General features: G+C 37.6%; 1 protein-coding gene across 1 annotated transcript in view; it reads right to left on the reverse strand.

Moving 5' to 3' along the window:
- Positions 1 to 16,641, reverse strand: part of LOC306647993 (uncharacterized protein) — a 69,601-nt gene that overhangs the window by 50,716 nt on the left and 2,244 nt on the right. The gene's annotated exons all lie outside the window — the stretch shown is intronic.

Here is a 16,641-nt window from a genome sequence, read left to right on the forward strand (position 1 = left end):
TATAGTTATACTTAATATTGGGGTTCATTTTGACATAATCATACATGCATGGAATATAATTTTTTCTACTTCAGTTGCCTCCCCTTCTCCCTCCACCTGTTGTCCTTTCTACTCTACTGGTCTTCCTTCATTTATAGTTTTTTTTTTTTTTAAATTGGTACTTTAAAGTTATACTTAAAAGGTGGAATTCACTGTGGTATACTCATAGGTATACGTAGCATAATTTGGTTAATTTTATTACACAGTACCTCCCTTTCCCCATCCCTTATCCTTCCCCTTCTAATCCATAATCTCCCTTCTGTTTCTTTAAGACCCTCATCTCCTTTTATTTTTTTTTCCTAATTTGCTCTCATATGGGCATGAGATAAAACATTTGACCCTTGACTTTTGAATCTGGCCTACTTCACTTAGTGTGATTTTCTCCAGTTCCACCCGTTTACCAGCAAATGCCATAATTTCATTCTTCTTCATGGCTGAGTAAAACTCCCTGTGCAGTCCACTAAATAAATCAATAGTTCTGGTTTTCAGTAAACAGAACATTTTACTGTACTGTTAACCTTGGGTTAGCTTTTATTGTTTTTGTAGATGTAGACTGGCTGACACTTGTTCTCTGGTCCCATTTCTCAGTGGGTTGGATCACCTATGTGTTTTGAGTGTGCTATGAGACTTGATATGCCTTTCCGCAAGGACAGAGTCTGCCTGGCTCTAAAAGTCTTTCTGCACTTGGTGATTCTTCTCAGACTATACCCTGTGATCCAAATACTGCTCCAGATGGCATATGTATGTATGTACGGAGATTGTGTGTGTGTGTGTGTGTGTGTGTGTGAGAGAGAGAGAGAGAGAGAGAGAGGGATGGAGGGAGGGGCTGGCAAATGCTTTCACACTGAACTACATCCTCAGACTTTTTTCTAAATTTTTTTTAGATGTCAATGGACCTTTTATTTTATTTATATATATATATATATATATATATATATACATATATATATATATATATATATATATACACACACAGTACTGAGGGTCAAATCCAGGGCCTCACACATGCCAGGCAAGCTCTCTACCACTGAGCCAAAACTCCAGTCCCACAGCCCCTTTTAATTTGAGACAGAGTATTGATAATTTGCCCAGGCTGGCTTCAAACTTGCAATCCTCCTGCCTCAATCTCCAGAGTAGTTGGGATTATAAGCAGATGGTCATACTTTAACAGTAGTCAACTTTAAAGATTAAAAAAAAAATGTATTGTTGCTATTATTTCACATCCAACTTTAGAAGCTCCACTATTTACAAGTGAATTATTCTGGAAAAACTGTGCTATGGGATGTTTTTCTTCTGAGAAATTACATCTAATGCCTTGTAGCTATTAAGACAGAACTAGTTTATTTAAATATAAAGTTTTGTATTTTTTTCTGAAACAGTTAAAGCCCACCCTTCAGTTTCCCTAAGTGAGGATATTGTCAGATACCAGGGAGACAAAAATATATGAGAGTATTCATCTGCCTAATATCAGTTCTTACCAGTCCTTCTCAATGTTGCTTACAGTAATTTTAAAAGTAAGCCTGAAACAGTCAATTCTTTCCAAGAAAATAAAATTCACCAAATTAGCAGGGAAGAAAAAGAAAAAAAGTAGGTGGACACTAAATGACATGAGTGGATGGAAATAAGAAAGTGAAATTCAGGGTTAAACGGAAGAGAAGTTGCTTGTGATGAGAGCAATGGAAAGATGCTAGGCATTATGGTGCGCAAGTGGAGGAGCTGGGGCAATGGAGCTAGGTGTGGTCAGCACCATTTTTGTAATTCACAAACTTCCTAACACAGGTAGAATATGAAAATTCTATTAAGAGAAATCAAACTTATTACAGAACAAATCTTCAAATGCACTATTTATAATTGATAGAGGGTATATGGATAATTCAATAGGCATCAAGGGAAATTACTATCAAATTATAACATACAAAGCTCAAGCCAGCTTCAGTGACACACTTTGTAATGGTTTAGATATAAGGAAACCCCAAAAGCTCGCGTGTGAGACAATGCAAGAAGGTTTAGAGGTGAAATGATTGGGTTTATGACAGCCTTAACCCAATCAGTGAATTAATTCCCTGATAGGGATTAAATGAGTGGTAACTGAAAGCAGGTGAGGTGTGGCTGGAGGAGGTGGGTCATTGGGGGCGTGGCTTTGGAATCTATATTTTGTTCTGGTGAGGAGAGTGCTCTACTTCTTGGTACAATACCTTGAGCCACTTTCCTCCACCACGCTTTTCCACCATGATGTTTTGCCCCCACTCGGACTCAGGAATGGAGTCAGCCTTCCATGGACTGAGACCTCTGTAACTGTGAGCCCCCCAGAAAACTATTCCTTCTCTAATTGTTCTTGTTAGATCTTTTGGTTGGTCACAGAAGTGAAAAAAAACTGACTAAAACACACCTATAATCCTAGTATCTCAGGAGACTCAGGCAAGAGGATCTCAAATTTGAGGCCCACCTTAGCAATTTGGTAAGAGTCCATCTCAAAACATAAAAAAGTTTGGGGATGTAGCTCAGCAGTAGAGCACCTCTGGGTTTGATTCCCAGTATGGGGCAGGGGTGGGTGAGACAGCAGATATTTCTGAGCAGAACCTTAGTATAATTTGCAATGCCTATGTTTCTTATTTTGTTTTGTTTATGCAGTACTGGGAATTAAACCCAGGTGTGCTCTACCACTCAGCTCCATCCCCAGCCCTTTTAATTTTATTTTTTGAGATAGGGTCTTACTAACTTGCTGAGGTTGGCAGCATACTTAGGATCCTCCTGCCTCACCCTCTGAGTCACTAGGATTACAGGTGTATACCACTGTACTCAGCAATGTGTATTTTTTTAACATAAAAACACTTTGTGTTTTACAAACAAAAAGAGTTTAAAATAAACTGATATAGAAAATGCTTGGAACATAATGCATTCAGAAAATTTCATTTGTTCAGCAAACATGTATTCAGTGTTACATGCCAGTTACTTTCCTGGGAAATAGAGAAATAAGATAAAAACCACAAATCCTATCCATAAGGAACCTACAGATTACTGGGCTACACATTCAAGTTGTACATAATTCAGTGTGGGATATGCTAAGGATGCACAACTAGGAAAATCAGGAAATTCCTTGGGGCATACTCCTGAGTATCACTTTTTTTTTTTTTTTTTAGCAAGTCTTATATTTCTACTTTACACATGTGAATAGTGTCTCTTTTTTAAAAAAAATTTAGTTATTGATGGACCTTTATTTTTATTCATTTATTAATATGTGGTGCTGAGAATCGAACTCGGTGCCTCACACACGCTAGGCAAGCGCTCTACCACTGAGCCACTGAGTTTGTTGTATTGTTTCAGTACATGTTGGCAGATGCAGTTATCAACTATATATGAATTTGTCCACACTGATCTTCACCCTTCACTCCTCTCTTTCTTTCACATCAGCTCCATAAGCCGTTACTTTCTGTGCTGCCATCAAAATGGTTCCAGAATCCAGTCAGTGCTAAATTTCTGGTACCACTACAATTATGGACATCTCTTACCTGAATTCTTCCAATAACCTAATTCCTCCACTCAATGCTCTTCAATCTATTCTCAGTGCAGCACTCAGAAAATCCTTTGAAAATGTTCATTCCATCCAATTGCTTCCCAGCTCAAAATCCTCCAATGCCTTCCCATCTCACCCTGGGTAAAAGCCAAAGTCCATACAATGTATGTAAGTTCCATGTGACCTGTCTTACCTTACCTTACCATCAATCCCACTCTGACCATTAGACGCACACCCCTGCCTTGGTCTATATACCTGCTGTTGCTTCAACATGGACTGGAATGCTGTTCCCCCTCCAGGACCTTACAAATGTCATTGTAACAGTGGTTCACTTGATGCTTTGAATATAACCCTTGCCGTTCCACCACTGCAACTTATATTTTAAATGGACGTTTCTTTTTCTTCCTCTCTCCCGGCTACTTACTAATCTCAGGAGAAACAGGATTACCTTTCTTCCCCATCCTAGGCAGAGTCATCTGTCCCTGAGTACATACCCACCATAGTTACCAAGAAATCCAGACTTTGGGGATGGTACTAGAAGGTCTCAGAAATGATTGTCTCCCAAATTAACAAGTGAATTACAACTCCAGACAGAGAACACATGGAATGTAGCCTTTGAGTCACCTCCTTAAAAGCCCCCTGTTCCTGCTGATGGGGAGAATGACAGCCTTTGGGACAGGAGTCCCCTGTTTCTCCTTTGCTTGCAAAGCAATAAACCTTCTATTTCCTTTTCCTTGAAACTGTGTCCTCGTTATTGGATTGGCATCAGGGACAAGGACAGAGATTTTGGCAACAAATTAACACAAATATTTAATACAAAGAATTCATTTATTCAATCCACAGACATTTCTTGACTCTTGCTAAATACAAAGTTTTCTTTTTTGGGGATGGGGGTTTACTGGAGAATGAACCAATTTACCACTGAGCTACAGCCCCAGCCTTTCAGTTTTTTCTATTTTGAGACCTAAGGCCTTGCTAAATTGCCGAGGCTGGACTTGAACTTACAATCCTCCTGTCTCCACCTCCAGAGTCACTGGAATTACAGGCCTGTGCAGCCACGCCCTGCTGCAAAGTATTTTTTTAAAGGTGAGGAAATAAAACAAGAAAAAGTTCCTGCTCCCATGAAACTTAGAGAAAAGTGAGAATGAATCCTTAAGTAATTTTCACACTCAGAAAACTTACTGCATAACAGGACATAACCATGGTTCTTGGTCTGTTGCACAAATCTACAGATGACATTTCCTTTACCCTAAAAGAACATCCTGGAACCTAACAATCATAGCAGTATATTCCATCTCCAAAGACCAAAGGAATCCTTCATATTAGTAAATCACATTCACTTCTCAATATCCACCCAATTCTGGAATCCAATTGTTGGAAAACAGGCAGTATTGAAAGCAGTCTTCACAGTGCATGGGTCTTCAAAGGCAGAGGTCATGCCCATTCTACAGTGCCAGGCAAAGAGGGAGTATTCAACACATATTTGTTGTAGTTTCTGATGACCACCTCAGAAAAGGAAAATAGTCACATGTAGCCTTCTCCAGAGCGGCTTGTAGTGAAGTGGTCACAACAAACATTTAGAACTTCATTGATCCTACTGAGAAGAAAGATAAAAGAACTCTTAAGGAATTTTTGCAGAAGTTAAGGCAGGGTACTTTCCTTAAGGCAACCTTCAAGTGCTGGCCCTCCAGATGAGGAGGACTATTCAATCCCGACCCTAGTCAGTCAGTCCACTAATTAAGCAGGAGTCTACTTAAATGGATGGTCTTTGGGAGCTGAGTGAGTAGCTCCAGTCCAGTGAGTGGGGAAACTAAGGCAGGAAGATCAAATGTTCAAGGCCAGTCTCAGTAACTTAGGGAGCCTCTCTTGAAATTAAAAAAAAAAAAAAAAGGACTAGGGATATAACTCAATGCTGAAACAAAATTTCAAAGTGGGATCTGTTTTTCAAGGAAAGAAAAATTTAAAACCACTATTATTTCAAATGTTTCATCTCCTATAGAGATCCCGCTAGAGTATTTTACAGTGCTTTCTTTTAGAGAAAAAGAGGTCTTCCACTACCAAGGCTAACCACCTTCTGAGGTTCTTCTATGGATTTACCCTAGTTGGACCTGAGTAACTTGTTTCTTCAGTAGGAAAAATATGACAGCCAAGTTCACAGCTAAATCACAGCTAAAATAATTCATCACTTACTCTGACCTAGAAACTGTAATTCAAAGCTACTGTTCTTATAATTTTGAGGTATCTTTCCCTGAATCATGGAAGAAAGCTAATGAATTTGAACTGAAATGGCAAATGTTGATGCTGATGGCCACTGGCTTCCTCCAGTCCCCTACGAACTCTTTTAATTACAGGACATTTTTGTTCTAAAGAAAATCTGAAGAATGGCGATTATCAAAAATACAAGCAACAGGTGTTGGCGAGGATGTGGGGAGAAAGGTACACTCATACATTGCTAGTGGGGCTGCAAATTAGTGCAGCCACTCTGGAAAGCAGTGTGGAGATTCCTTAGAAAACTTGGAATGAACCCTCCATTTGACCCAGCTATCCCACTCCTTGGCCTATACCCAAAGGATCTAAAATCAGCATACTACAGAGATACAGCCACATCAATGTTCATAGCTGCTCAATTCACAATAGCCAGACTATGGAACCAACCTAGATGCCCTTCAATTGATGAGTGGATAAAGAAACTGTGGTATATATACACAATGGAATATTACTCAGCCATAAAGAATGACAAAATTATGGCATTTGCAGGCAAATGGATGAAATTGGAGAATATCATGCTAAGTGAGATAAGCCAATCTCAAAAAGCCAAGGGACGAATGATATCGCTAATAAGTGGAGGATGACAAATAAAGGGGGGGAGGGAAGGGTTAATGTTAGGGTTAGAGTTAGGGTTAGGGAGGGGGGCAAGTATGGAGGAAGAAAGTACTGTATAGAGGGTAAAGAGGGGTGGGAGGGGTGGGGGGAAGGGAAAAAATAACAGAATGAATCAAACAACATTAATGTATGTGGATTTATGATTACACAAATGGTATGCCTTTGCGCCATGTACAAACAGAGAGGCAACATGTATCCCATTTGTTTACAATAAAATAAAATAAAAAAAAAAAAGAAAATCTGAAATTTTCTTCTGATTAAAGCAACTTCCTCTTTGAATTTTACAGAAGGGAGTGGGCGGTGGGGGGTAGGGATGAGAAGGATGGTAAATTGAGGCAGACGTTATTATCCTATATACATGTATGAAAAAAAATTTTTTAAATATTTATCACTGTCAAAAAAGGTAATGAAAAATAAAATTAAAAAAAAACAAAGCAACTTCCTTTAAAAATTAAACTATCAATAATTAAGATCTAATTTAAAAAGTTAAACTATCAAAAATAAATTCAGAACTTGATTCAACTTTGTAGAATGCCCCCAAAGAATTTCTAGAAGTTGAAAGGTAAAGAACAACTTCTAAGTTGGGCATGATGGTGCAAACCTGTAATCCCAGCTACTCAGGAGGCTGAGGCAGAAGGATCCTTAATTCAAGGCCAGCTTCAACAACTTAGCAAGACCCTGTCTCAAAATTTAAAAAAATATATATTTATAAAGGCTGAAGATATGGCTCAGTGGTAAAGCACCCCTGGGTTCAATCCCTAGTACTGGATTAAACAAAAATAATAAAGAATAATTTCTAAGGCATCTCTGACATAAAAACATTACCTTAATCACCAGATAATGATAATAATTAATAATAATTAATAATTAAATAAATAATAAATAATTAAATAAATAAATAATAAATAGATAATAATTATTTAATTATTAATTAAATAATTCATGTTACATCCTTACAATGTATATTGCTACAGAAAAGTAGAGGAAAATCTCTATGTACTGATGTGGAAAGATTTTTAGCATTCTTCAAGTGAACAAAGACAGTGCAGAGCAGTATATAACAGCATGCTACTTTTTGTAGCAAGGATAAGAATGTAAATTTTATTTTTTGAACTTGTAAAAAGAAACAATGAAAGAGTAAGTAATAAATACAGGGGAATGTTGTGAGAGAAAACAGGTATGGAGAAGATAAGAATGCGAGCAAAATTTCTCTTCATGTGATTTTTATATATAGCTTAAATTTTTTTTTTTTTTTTTTCTGAGAGATTGAACCCAGGGGCACTTCACCACTGAGACACATCCCCAGCCCTTTTTATCTTCTCATTTAAGACAGGGTCTCACTAAATTGCTGAGGTTGGCCTAGAATTTGCAATCCTCCTGTCTCAGCTTCCCAAGTAGTTGAGACATTTGGATCACATAAATATATTAATAAATAATTTGTAACATCTTAACTTCCTCTATAAGCAAGATGTCTAGATTCTCACTCAAGACTCATAGATCTAAGAAATATTCAAGTTGAGATAAAACTAGAGGTTGATTCTGAAAGTCAGTGACATTGTATATTTAAGTGTATATGGACACAATGCCTTTATTTTTATGTGGTGCTGAGGATCGAACCCAGTGCCTCACATGTGCTAGGCAAGGGCTCTACCACTGAGCTACAACTCCAGCCCCAAAATATTTTGATATAAAGTCAGTGACATTCTTGTAAGCTAGTTTAAATCAAGGTCTTTTGTTTGTCTACTTTCCTTTTTCATTTAAGAAACTAATTCTTCAGATTCAGAAGTATGAAGAGAAAGCATTGAGGATATCTTGACTAGGCTAGAATTTTTTAAATATCATATATATATACATATACATGTATATTTAGGTGCATATGGACACAATGCCTTTATTTATTTTTATGTGGTGCTGAGGATCAAACCCAGTGCCTCTACCACTGAGCTACAACTCCTGTCCCAAAATATTTTGATACAAAGTTCTGAGATAAACCATCCTTAGTACTTTAAACAGAACACAGCAGATTTGGAAGTGTTTCAAAAAAGCAATGGTGTTTGTCTCATTCTATCAAAAAAAAAAAAAAAAAAGCAATGGCTAGCTGGGCATGGTGGCGCATGCCTGTAACTCTTGCAGCTTGGGAGGCTGAGGCAGGAGGATCATGAATTCAAAGCCAGCCTCAGCAAAAGCAAGGTGCTAAGCAACTCAGTGAGATCTTGTCTCTAAATGAAATTAAAATGGGAATAGGGCTGGGGATGTGGCTCAGTGGTCGGGTGACCCTGAGTTCAATCCTCAGTACCCAAAAAGAAAAAAAACCGTTGGCTTGTACTAGGTGAAGTTAGTTTCCATTAAACTGGGTCCACGCTTATCATAAGCCTTGAAAATCTTCCTCTGTGACTCTGGAATTCACTGTCCATCATAATCCCAAATAGCCTCAATGTCTCTCAGCATTTCTTTTGACTTCTTGTTCTGCAGCCTTTTTAACTTGTGACTGATTTCCCTCCATATGAGGACAGTGACCTCAACCATTCCCTAGGCTTTGCTGACATAGTATGACCACTCCAAAACTCTCCCACCCCTCACCTCTTCCCCAGGTTCAAAGTGCTTAGGTCCAATTCTTCAGTCTGCATCTCTACTTAGGCACTGGAATTTCAAATTTAACTCTGCCAAAATAGAACTCTTGATTCACACAACCATCAAATCTCCTCCAGTCAGTGTCTTCTCTACAAATGACTCTATCACTGGCTTAGTGTTTCAAGTCAAAAATCTAGAGGGCATCTTGATTTTTTTCTCTAATTTTCCAATACCCACCTCAAAATCCTCATCAGTTATAAAGGACTAGGATCCATAATTCATCAAGCATATCTCATTCTCACTAAAATGTCATTGTCAAACATTATCATCTCTCTCCTGCACAGTCTCCCTTTCATTCTCACCAATGGCTTCCTCTTTAATAAACCCATTTGTGAAGTAGTTAAAGGATTGTTGGAGTCAGGGTATTAGAGGGAGCAGAAAGATAAGAGTTAGTAGTCTGAGAATGGAATTCAGAGTGGTTTGGCAATGACAAAGTCATATGACCCTGGTAGTAAGTAGCTGAGTAAACAAGATCACTGGATGTGAGTTCAAAGAACTGAGAGGGCAGGGTGTTAGAATTATATTGAAAAAACCAAAAATTAAGACAAAAGTGGAGCTAGACAAAGAGCCATGAACTGAAGTTTTTTTAAAAATAAGGAAGAGTGACCTTAGGGGGTCAATAAATTGATAATGTAATAAGGGTAGTAATAAGAGTCTGGTGACTTTAAAGTAAAAGCTTTGTTTTTAGGAATGTGGGAGGGAGAAATACCTGAAAACAGCAATAAAAACCAGGTATCTTACATTTCCAGGCTTTACTTCATCTCCCAAATCCACCCACTCCTCCCCATTTTTACTATTCCCATCAGAGTCCAAGTTGTCTACCTTCATCTCTCTCAATTGAGCTTCCTAATTAGTTTCCTTGATCATTGATTTACTAACATTTTGTCTTTGGTGGGGAGTACTGGGTATTAAATCTGGGGCGTTAACCACTGAGCAACATCCCCAGCCCTTTTTATATTTTATTTAGAGACAGGGTCTCACTAAGTTGCTTAGTGCCTCGCTAAATTGCTGAGCCTGACTTTGAACTTGTGATCCTCCTGCCTCAGCCTCCCAAGCCACTGGGATTACAAGCATGTGCCATCATGCTCAGCTCTATGTGTGTCTTTGATACTATCGTTTGTTTTAGCCTGATGAAATTCACTAAGGAGAAAGTACCTTACAAGAAAATTAAACTGAACTCCAGATTGTGACCACCTTGATAACTAAGACAGTATCGAATGTTCTTTCTGTATTCATTTTTTTCTTAGCTATGATTTTTTTTCTTTTTCTGATCAAACAATGTTGAAGCCTCTTAGCATTCTAAGAGAAATATCTGGCAATTAAAATGTAACTGCAAATTTTAGATGACTGTTTTCATGAGTAAGGCATGGAAATTTCAATAAGCAAATTCACTCAGACCTTAGAACAAACATTTTTAACTATACAGAAACAAAATTCTGTGTTCTTTATGTGTGAAATAAATAAAAAGAAAATTACAAGCAATATTATAGAATTGTAGCCTATGGCAACAACTAAGAATTACACAAAAATTAGATTACACATAGCTATATAGAGAAGTATTATTTACAATGTAGAAAGTGGAAACAATCTAAATGTTCATAAACAGAATCACCTTAGACTATTTAAAAAAATACAGTGCTGTCACCCATCTCAGATCTTTAGTCAGTACCTCTGGAAGGAGAGGCCCAGGTGCTACATTTTTAGAAAGTTCTACCAGGTGTTCCAATGTGCAGTGAGAGGGAACTACCCTTGATCTTATCTTTTTATATACCATCACTACATTTAGGGGACCTCAAATTTATCTCTCCAGTCTGCTTAATTAACATTCCTCCTTGAGAAATGTAAATTAAAACCACAATGAGGGGCTGGGGGTATAGCTCAGTGGTAGTGTGCTTGCCTAGCCCTGAGATCAATCTCCAGCACCTAAAAAAAAAAAAAAAAATAATAATAATAATAATATCATCACCTCACACCTGTTAAAATGGCTATTAATCAAAAAGACAAAAGTTAAAAAGGGTTGGGCAGGATGTGGAGAAAAAATGAATTTTTATACACTGTCAGAACATAAGTTCATACAGTGATACAGTCATTTGGAGAACAATGTGTTTGTTCCTCAAAAAAACTAAAAATAGAATTCCCATATGATCCAGCCATCCCATTTCTGGTATATACCCAAAAGAATTGAAATCAGTTTTTCAAAGAGATGACTGCACTCTGATACTTACTGCAACATTATTCATAATAGCCAAGATATGAAATCAACCTAAACATCAATCAATGGATGAATGACTGAAGAAAATGTGGTATGTATACATACCCAACAGAATACTTCAACCATTAAAAAGAAGGAAATTCCGTCATGTGACAACAAGGATGAATCTAGAGGACATTGTGCTAAGTGAAAACCAGGCACAAAAAGATAAATACCACATGATCTCATATGTGGAATCTAAAAAAGCTGAAGTAGGAAGCAGAAGGGTAGTCTGCTCAGACAGACTGTACGAGGGAGAGACCAAAAGGTTAGTGTTAGTAAAACAGAAGGATAAGTTTTCAAGATCTATTGTACAACAGGGTCACCAGTCGACAATAATGTATTATAATCAGACGGGGTGGCACATGCCTGTAATCCCAGCAGCTCAGGAGGCTGAAGCAGAAAGATCATGAGTTCAAAACCAGTCTCAGCAACTCAATGAGACCCTGTCTCTAAATAAAATACAAAAAAGGGCTGGGGGATGTGGCTCAGTAGTTGAATGCCCCTGAGTTCAATCCCTGGTACTAAAAAATAAATAAATAAGTAAATAAATAACATTAATAATAATGTGTAGTTCAAAATTGTTAAAAATATTTTTATTTAAAGTTTTTATTTATTTATTTATTTATTGGGGGTGGGGATTGTTGGGGATTGAATCCAGGGTCTCACACATGTTAAACACAAGAATAGATTTTAAATGCGTTATTATCCAAAAAAGTATGTGAGGTGTTCAATACACTAATTAGCTTGATGAAATCGTTTCATAATATACACATTTATCAAGACATCACACTGTACTCTATATGTATATATATATATAATTATTGTCAATTAAAAATAAAGATTTAAAAATATTTAATATTTAATGCTGGGACTCAAACACAGGGCCTTATGCATGCTAGGCAAGCACTCTACCCCTGAGTTATACCCACAGCCCCCAAATTTTTTTAAATATACTTTTTAATTAAATTCAAAATTATTCCTTCTTGAAAATCTCCTTGAATATTTACTTTTTTTTTTCTTTTGAAATTGGGAACAGAATCCAGGAGTGGGTTTTTTATTTTGAGACAGGGTTTTGATCAGTTGCCAAGGATGACCCTGAACTCACAGTCCTCCTGTCTCAGCCTTCTGAGTCACTGGGATTACAGGCCTCTGCTACCATGCTTGACCTAAATGTTTATAATTTAACTAAACTTTTTTCACCTCATACTCATTTCTACTCAACATTTAATTCTGTCAGTTCAACATTAAAAATACAACTAGACTCCAACCATTCCTCACTAATCTACCAAGACCATCTTGGCCCACACTATCTAGACTCCAACCATTCCTCACTAATCTACCAAGACCATCTTGGCCCACACTATCTCTAACCTAGGTTTTATTACAATAGCTTCTTACCAAAACCATCAAGAATGATGAGTTTAAAATGCAACTATTTCTCCTCTAATTAAAATGCTTTAACGGCTTCCTGTCTCGCTCAGAGTAAAAGTCAGTCTCTATGAATGTCTAGTTCCCCCACAATCTCCCTGACTTTTTTCCCAGCCATACAGGTCCCTTTCCTGTAACTAGCCAATTATGTTCAACTATAAAGCTTTTGCAGTCTCACTGCCTGGGAAATTCTTTTTTCAAACATCTTCATTAGCTGGGTACAATGGTGCACACCTATAATCCCAGCAACTCAGGAGGCTGAGATAGGAGGATCACAAGTTCAAAGCTAGCCTCAGCAACTTAACAAGGCACTAAGCAACTTAGCAAGACCCAGTCTTAAAATAAAAAATAAAAAGGGCTGAGGATGTGGTTCAGTGGTAGACCCTGGTACCAAAAAAAAAAAAAAAAAAAAAAGGAAAAAAGGATACCATGGCACATGGCATATGCTACTCAGGAGGCTGAGGCAGGAGGACTGCAATAATAATTTTAAAAAATTAAAAATGGTTGGGAATGTAGCTCAGTGTTTGCCTAACATCTGCTAGGCCCTAGGTTCTACCCTTAGTGCAGCCACACAAAAAAACTCTTCATGCCTAACTGTCTCACGTCCTTAAGATCAGTATAAATGTCACCTTACCAATGAGGTCTATTGCCCTTCTCTTTCTCCAGAGCACACATTGCCATCAAATATACCATTTATTTACTTATTCACTGTCTGCTTTCCCCACTGGGATGGGATTTTGTTTTGCATATGGTTACATCCCTAACACTGTAACAGTGTATTGTAGACTCAGTGGGTCTACAATACCTATTTGTTAAGTGAATGAATATGTATACATATCTTCTCTACCATTTTTTCCTATACATAAATAGTTAGACAGTTAAACTTACCTAGTTACCTTCTCTGCTTATTACACCATTATAGTGATATAAGAAAACTGAACCTTTACAACATGCTGATTGATATGGCAGGGTTTGAAATGCAAGTGGTAGGGCTAGAATACCATATATAACTGTTTTACTCCATCAGTGAAAAATCTAGTTTAAATACTGCAAGGAATATAGATATTTTCCAGTAATATAAATACCACAATTCCTTCTTCCTAGAGTACCACCATCAACTCTGTGGCCCCAACACTCTCAAAACAAGAACAATTAGCACCTTCTATATTCCTGAGAAATATTTCAACTTGCATCACCTACTCTGTACATTCAAACTGGTTAAAGTCAGAAATAAAAGCTACTTTCTGAATTGCCTGATATATACAGTATTGTCTAAAGTAATAGAGTACACATTTCTGTACTTGATTACTTGTGAACAGTATGAATGGCCTTCAAAAATACAGTACTGTAGTTCAAACACTCCCTCCCTAATCCCTAACCACCTTCTCCCTATGCCAACCCCCAAATTTCACAAGCACACTGAATCAAAAATAAGAATTGAACAACAATGTAAACCTGGCAGAAATCTGAAATCACTCCAGGCTCAAACTTTAAATCATTTGCCTACTGAGAGCAGCCCTCAGATGCACTGTGACTCAGCATTTCATAGTGCTTGAGACACAAGATGAGATAAAGGTCTTTTCTCCTTCATGGCATTAGCTAAATAATAGAGCTAAAATACATAAAGTAACTCAAAAAAACGAAGTCGGTGACTGAAATGTTATAGTGGTCACACTGACAAGAGGTTTAACCCAAGTCCATGTGGCAAGAGAGCATGTGTCAGCTGAAGCACACAGAGCTGATCTGAAATAATGTGTTCACCTATAAAATCAGCACTTTACAATGCTGACTACAATTAACACTCAGAAATGGATAAAATATTATAAATAAATGAAACTAAAATTTAAGACTAGGAACTATGGAGATAAGGAGGGAATTTACCCAGGTATTGTTCACTAAAATACCAGAACCTAATATTGAATCATGACCATTTTTTCCCCTTGCCAAAAAAAAAAAAAAAAGAGACTAAAAGTGAAACAAAGAGGAAAGTCCAGCTCTTTTCAACTGTTCATGGGCAGAAAGAAAGATAAAGATAAGATAAATTATATGAAGGATGCAATAAAGTTCATATTCTTCAATTCATATTCTCACGTGAAGCAAAAACTTATGGAGAAATCAGGAAAGAGAAAAATGGTAATTGGCAAGCATGGAAATATAGTGAGATACCATGGTTAAAAAAGAAAATAAAGATGGAGGGGCATTCCGCATATGTAATGGAGGAAGTTGGGGAATCCCACTAGAGAAGCCTGGAATTGAAATGAATAGAGGTAGAGGTAGCCTGTAAGCTAATGGGCGACAAACAATATCTAATACTTCACTGCCCTAGTTCCTGGTTCTAAGTACTCTGTACATATTCTATGATCACCCAACAAGTCAATGATATAAACATTATTAAAAACCCCTTTTACACAGAGGAAATAGCCTCAGAAGAGTTAGGTAACTTGACGAAGTTCCCATTCTTCATAAATGGCAGAGATAGGCTACCAACCTACACAATCTAACACTTTATGCTTTCAATATAACCCTTGCTGTTCTGCCACTGCAACTTATTTTTAAAATAGACATGTTTCTTTCTCTTCCTCTCTCCCTGCTCCTCCCTAATGCCCCCCAACCCCAAACTCTGGAGAAACAGAATTATCCTTCTTTCCCATTTTAGGCAGATTATCAGTCCTTGAGTATACACGCATCATAGGAAAGAAGTAATACAGATTTGGGGTATGGTCTCAGAAATGACCATCTCCCAAATTAAGGGAATTAAGCTCCAACACAAAACACATGGAATCATGGAATACAGCCTTTGAATCACCTCTTTAAAAGCCCCCTATTCCTGTTAATGAACAGAATCACAGTCTCTGGGACAGGAGTCCTCTGTGTTTCTCCTTTACTAACAAAGCAATAAAACTTTTTCCTTTTTTTCAAAACCATGTCCTCTTTACTGGATTGGCATTGGGGACAAGGACTGAACTTTCAGTAACATGAACATTTCAAAATGTAAAAGAAAATTGAGTGTGTGGCACCCACCTGTAATCCCAGCTTCTCGACGCTAAGGTATAAGGATCACAAGTTCTACCCGTCAGTCTCAGAACTTGTTGAGACCCTGTCTCAAAAATAAGTAAATAAAAAGAGCTGGGGATGTGGTTGAGTGGTAGAGCATCCCTGGATTCAAACCCAGTAGTTTAAAAAAAAAAGGGGGGGGGGGGGGACTCCTGTAAGGAACCTACAGACTATTTACAGTTCAGACTCACATTCCAGAATGGCATTCATATCAACATCATACCTGTCCACAAAAAGGGCAAACCAGGAATAGTGGGAACTTAAATGAGACAGCAGTGTTCACAAAGTTATGCAATCAAGAAAAATTTCAGAGGGAGCAGCATTTCCACTGGCATTTGAGAAGGGAGACTGGTGGATGGGGCATCTTAATTTCTCAAGACTACCCAGGTTTTTCAGGCTAAATTTCAGTCCTCGGCACGCACTCAGGGCTCTCCACAACTAGGACAGGGGAATGTCCAGGAAGAAAAATTACCTTGAATGAGTGCTTATGGTGTCTTTCCTACCAGTTCAAGTTCCAATCATCCAAAAATGTTTACTGTTCTCATAAAGTGTAAATGGCTTAAAGGCAGGCTATACATCCTACACCGTGGTACACGCAAACAATTTCCAGGATAAACTAAAGCAAATGTAAATCACTAGGCCTCAACCACCACGTGACAGTGCACGCTGCAGTTCCACCACTTAGACCTCTTTGGTGTTGGTAAAGGACTTGAACACATGACCCAGATGCAAGAGGCAGACGTTCCTTTGAATCTAGATGCCACAAACCAATTATTGTCAATTTCATCAAATGTGATTATGTTGATTATGCCTTAAAAGTCATCTTGTTAGATATTAA

The sequence above is a fragment of the Sciurus vulgaris genome (assembly GCF_902686455.1).
Source record: "Sciurus vulgaris genome assembly, chromosome: 17".
In the NCBI taxonomy this organism is placed as follows: domain Eukaryota; kingdom Metazoa; phylum Chordata; class Mammalia; order Rodentia; family Sciuridae; genus Sciurus; species Sciurus vulgaris.